This window comes from Cicer arietinum, chromosome 3 (assembly GCF_000331145.2).
Source record: "Cicer arietinum cultivar CDC Frontier isolate Library 1 chromosome 3, Cicar.CDCFrontier_v2.0, whole genome shotgun sequence".
In the NCBI taxonomy this organism is placed as follows: domain Eukaryota; kingdom Viridiplantae; phylum Streptophyta; class Magnoliopsida; order Fabales; family Fabaceae; genus Cicer; species Cicer arietinum.
In genome coordinates this window covers 29,277,097-29,281,839 of record NC_021162.2, presented here as the reverse complement: position 1 = coordinate 29,281,839, position 4,743 = coordinate 29,277,097, and the positions used below count along the sequence as shown (strand labels likewise).

Genomic DNA, 4,743 nt, shown 5'->3' with positions numbered 1-4,743 from the left:
TCCTTTGATGTCTTAGTTTCTTCTAACATCTTCACTTTCTCTTATATGGTTTCCTTGTTCAATTTACCACACACTCAATGAAATAAATTATTCTCATAAAATATATTTGTTTTCATTAAAACAGGATAAAGGAATTGATCCTAGAACCAATCTGGTTCCAACAGAGGTTGATTGATGTACTTAGAACATTATTTTGGATTTCATTTGATGAAGTTTTTTTTTAATGTTTGTATAAGAGTTTTATGAGCTTTTAGAGGGTGGGGGCGTGAAGTAGGAAAGGTGGAAAATGAATTTCCTTTCAATTGTATACAAGGTAATAAAAAGGGGACAACCAATAATTGTGATTAAATTGAAATTAATTTGCAACCATAATCACATTGATCCCATAAAAAATAAGAAGAAATTTATGTATTTGGTCTTAAACATGGGAAAGAGCATGTAGGGTTAAGAGACCACATTCTTAATGTGTGGTCAAAGGAGTAATAGTCAACTAGTTCTGCAATTGAATGACAATTGATTGGAAATGATGGTTTTGTCTCAAGGAGGAGAAGGATCGCATGAGACAAGGAGGAAAAAGAATATGATCTTTTTTTAATATAAAAGGAATATGAACTTTAAGTCATATTCAAGGAATCATGTTAATCGAATACTTTGTATCAAGCCCTTGAAATAATATATGGATAACCACTACTAGAAATCAGCATTTTTTCTGCGGATTTAAGCTAAATATCCGCAGGAACACACGTTACCTGCGGATTTATTGGCGGAACTATATCCCCACGTAAAACCTTCGTGGATAATTGTTTCCTGAGGATTTCTGAATCGGCAGGTAAGGTACCTGCGGATAAATCCGCAAGAAAAGTAAAAAGATTCTGCAGCAAGTGTTTAGTAAACTTAAGGATATTTCTTACGACTTTTCATGTAGAAATATCTTTAGCATATTCTTACAAATACATTTCGAATGAAAATCCGTAGGTATATTCTCGTGAAATTTTCCACCAAAATACTATTCGCATGTAAATCCGCAGGTAATTGCGTATGAATATCCGAAGGTAATTTGGCATCAAAATTATTTTCAAATAGAAATTCCACTAAATTTGTTTTTCTGATTTTTTATTTATATGAAAACATGATTATAAATACATTTTTTAATTATTTAATATTAATCTTTAATTGAAATATTATTGCAATACTCCGAAACAAAATTTATATCGTGTTCAAAATTCAAAACTAAATATTAATTACAGCATGATCCAACTATTACGATACTGCTAAACAAGATTTATATCATGTTCGTAAATCATACTGTTGCAGAGATCTCTAAAGCTATTTTATACCAAACATTCCAATCCAATACACAAAATGTTGAACTTGAATGAAGCTTTTCACCAAGGCTTCCATTTTCCATTTACTCCTATGATAAAAGATTAGAATCTTCATGAAAACAGAATTCATGCAACTTCACAATGTTCATGTGCCTGGTCTTTCCAAGAGTTGAAATCTCAGCTAAGATGATTCGGTCGATGCTTGATGCTCCTCCGCGCGAATTCAGCTTCTTGACAGCAATAAATTCACCATCATTTGTAACAGCTTTGTAGGACACCAAATAGAAATTCAGATTCTACAACTTCAGATTAAGAGAAATAAGAGAATAAGAGAAACAAAACCACAATGAAAATAAGAGAAACAAAACCACAATGAAAATAAGAGAAACGAAACCAACCACCCTAGGAACAATCCTAATTATCTTTGCCCTTGATAAACCGTTTTTCTAAATCTAGTTGTGTCAGGAACAGTTCCTAACTCGCAAATTGAATTGATGATTTATTTTCAACCTCCTGACTGTTATGACGAAGGAGCTGAAGAAATATCAAACAGATTATTCAGCTTAGGAGTGGACTATATGGTGTCTGTATCTCTAAACATCTCAAGTACCTTTAGACTTTTCTAAACGAACAAGGTAAAGAATAATTATTATTTTACCAATTACCTAAATCTAACTTGGACTAAAAATCAGGTAACAAGACAGAGGACTTTACAATATGACATGGTTATCAACGAACACTCATCTCTTCAGTCATTGATAACTGCAGAGCATGTTCTGCTTCTTTCAAGAATAATCGAGTTAGCTGCTTCTGACCTCGCCTATATACTATAGCAGACCATTTGTTTCTAGTCATCAACTTTGTTTCCTCTGAATCATTTGCCATTCTGATCAAAGGAAATTAAGAAAAAGGTGTTAGAAAGTGCAATGCATAGTGTTGAAATCAAATTTGATAATTGTGTTATAAATTGCAAGAGTGAAGATTTCTAATTGCATACTGTTTGTTATCTTTCTGGTTATCAATGGTAAGAGCCTTCTTGAGCAATTCAAAGTCACTTTCCTCTGTTCTAGAATGCTCTTCAAGATCCATTAGCCTGAAATGCAGTGAAATCAATTAGGCATTGCACATAAGATACATCAATGTTGGTGCTCTAATTTGTCCTTATTTCCTCAATATGTGAAATGGCACATCAGATATAAAAAGCAACATTCAACTTCATTTGTAAAATCAAGTTCCAATCAGAAGCATGCATGTAGTATTAGGACACCAAATATATTTCAGGCACTCACTTGACTGAAATTTTACTAGAAAATAAAAATAAACTAAATTTTTATTCTTTTTGTTACAATAGTAGAATATATCCAACCAAATGATTGGATTTAAATAGTTACTCGAGTTCGAATCCTGAAACAATCTTTTACTAGACTTTACTTATCTCTTGGAACTAAATCTGAATTACTAAGATTAACACCTAAACATGTACTGCCTTTAATTAATTTATTTTCTCAAATTTTTACCCCAAAAAAATAATATTCTAATTGAAGGCAGACTTTGCTTCCAAATTAACCTCAAAATCAACAATTTAACAAAATCAATATTTGTGACTATCCAATTTAAAAAAAAAATAATAATCGAACAACAAAGAGAATGAGTTCTAATAACTGAAATTTAAAAAAAATAAAATGAATGAATTTTGGTTACAGTAACGAGAATGATCATTGCATCAGGGAGAGCACCGAGTACAAGATGAAACAATTCACCAACAATGTCGGGACCTAAGATCTCAAGCAACAGTTCACTACTGTTAGATAAAAACGTAGCAACAGTGTACATAAGGTAGTCATCTGAAGCTTCGCGGTGTCGCTGGACTCGAAGGCTTTAACGTCGTCGACGAGTTCGACACCAGCGATTGAACCCCTGAGGTAACCGCAACCGATGTAGAATGTGAGATTTTCTCCCCATGAACTGCGTTTACGGCGAGCAAAATCGTAAAGCTTAACTTAGTAGTTTTATTACTTTCAAGCTTTGAAAAGGATTGAAGCCTTTGAATTTCAATGTCACTAAATCGGTCACTAATAAATTAGTCTCTAAATCGGTGGCTAAAATATATTTGTGACCATTTTAGAGACGTGTTTAGTTTTAGTTAACTATTATAAATATTTTGTCTGCAAAAACTATTTCATTTTTTTAATTAATAAAGAAAATTAAATTATGTAATTAAAAAATAGTTAGCGACTGAAATTTTAGTCGCTAAAATTAAGTTACTATTTTAATCTCTAAATTTTGTTAGAGCATCTACAGCGGTGAACTCAAAATGGATTCTTTAGATGGGGTCCACTGTGCCACATCATCTTGAAACAATTCACTAGTTTTCTACTCCAACGGTGAACTCAACATGAAAGTTCTACTATGCCACATCACCTTAAATCAACTCATTCATTTTTTACGGTTTAACTTTTAAAAAATTATATTATATTCCATTACTTTAATTTATACATTAATATTTAGTTTTATTATAACTTAAAATATTAATTTAAATATTCTAATTAATATTATTATACATTATTTTAATTTAAAATTAAAATAAAATTTTAATTTAAAATTTAAATAAAAATTTAAAATTAAAATAAATTTGAACTTAAATTTTTATAACAATAATAAAAATTAAATGTTAAATACATGACATAAAATTTGAAAAATAAAATAAATTAAGAAATGAGAAACGATTAGGGTTCATGCGATTTGGGAAAGAAACAGAGAGGCAAAATGAAAAAAGGTCGAAGATGATTAGGGTTCGTGTGGGAGGATGAAGGAGAGAGTGAATGGAGGATGAAGAGAAGGGCGAGAACGAAAAATGGAGGCACTATGGCGAGAACGAAAAATGGAGGTAATAGGGTTTGGGAAGATGAAGGAGAAAATTGGGAACTAAAAATTGGGAACTCAATTCTAACAGGGCAGACTAGGCATCTTTATCAGATTTCTATTTATATATTAGTAAAAAAGCCCCTTGTTGTCAGTAATAAATTAGTTTCTAAATCGGTCACTAATAAATTAGTCTCTAAATCGGTCACTAATAAATTAGTCTCTAAATCGGTCACTAATAAATTAGTCTCTAAATCGGTCACTAATAAATTAGTCTCTAAATCGGTCACTAATAAATTAGTCTCTAAATCGGTCACTAATAAATTAGTCTCTAAATCGGTCACTAATAAATTAGTCTCTAAATCGGTCACTAATAAATTAGTCTCTAAATCGGTCACTAATAAATTAGTCTCTAAATCGGTCGCTAAAATATATTTGTGACCATTTTAGAGACGCGTTTAGTTTTAGTTAACTATTACAAATATTTTGTCTGCAAAAACTATTTCATTTTTTAATTAATAAAGAAAATTAAATTATGTAATTAAAAAATAGTTAG

General features: G+C 30.9%; 1 long non-coding RNA gene across 2 annotated transcripts; it reads right to left on the bottom strand.

The window, feature by feature from the left end:
• Positions 1-1,198: 1,198 nt before the first annotated feature.
• LOC140919867 (uncharacterized) lies at positions 1,199-3,482 on the bottom strand. 2 transcript variants are annotated; one of them, XR_012162449.1, is made up of 3 exons: positions 3,027-3,482; positions 2,323-2,418; positions 1,199-2,211 (listed from the first exon to the last, which is right to left on the bottom strand). It is a non-coding gene; the product is annotated as an uncharacterized lncRNA (long non-coding RNA). The 2 variants fall into 2 exon arrangements; XR_012162448.1 differs by lacking the exon at positions 3,027-3,482 and having other exon boundaries at positions 1,199-1,627; positions 2,040-2,211; positions 2,323-2,990.
• Between the last annotated feature and the right edge of the window lie 1,261 nt (positions 3,483-4,743).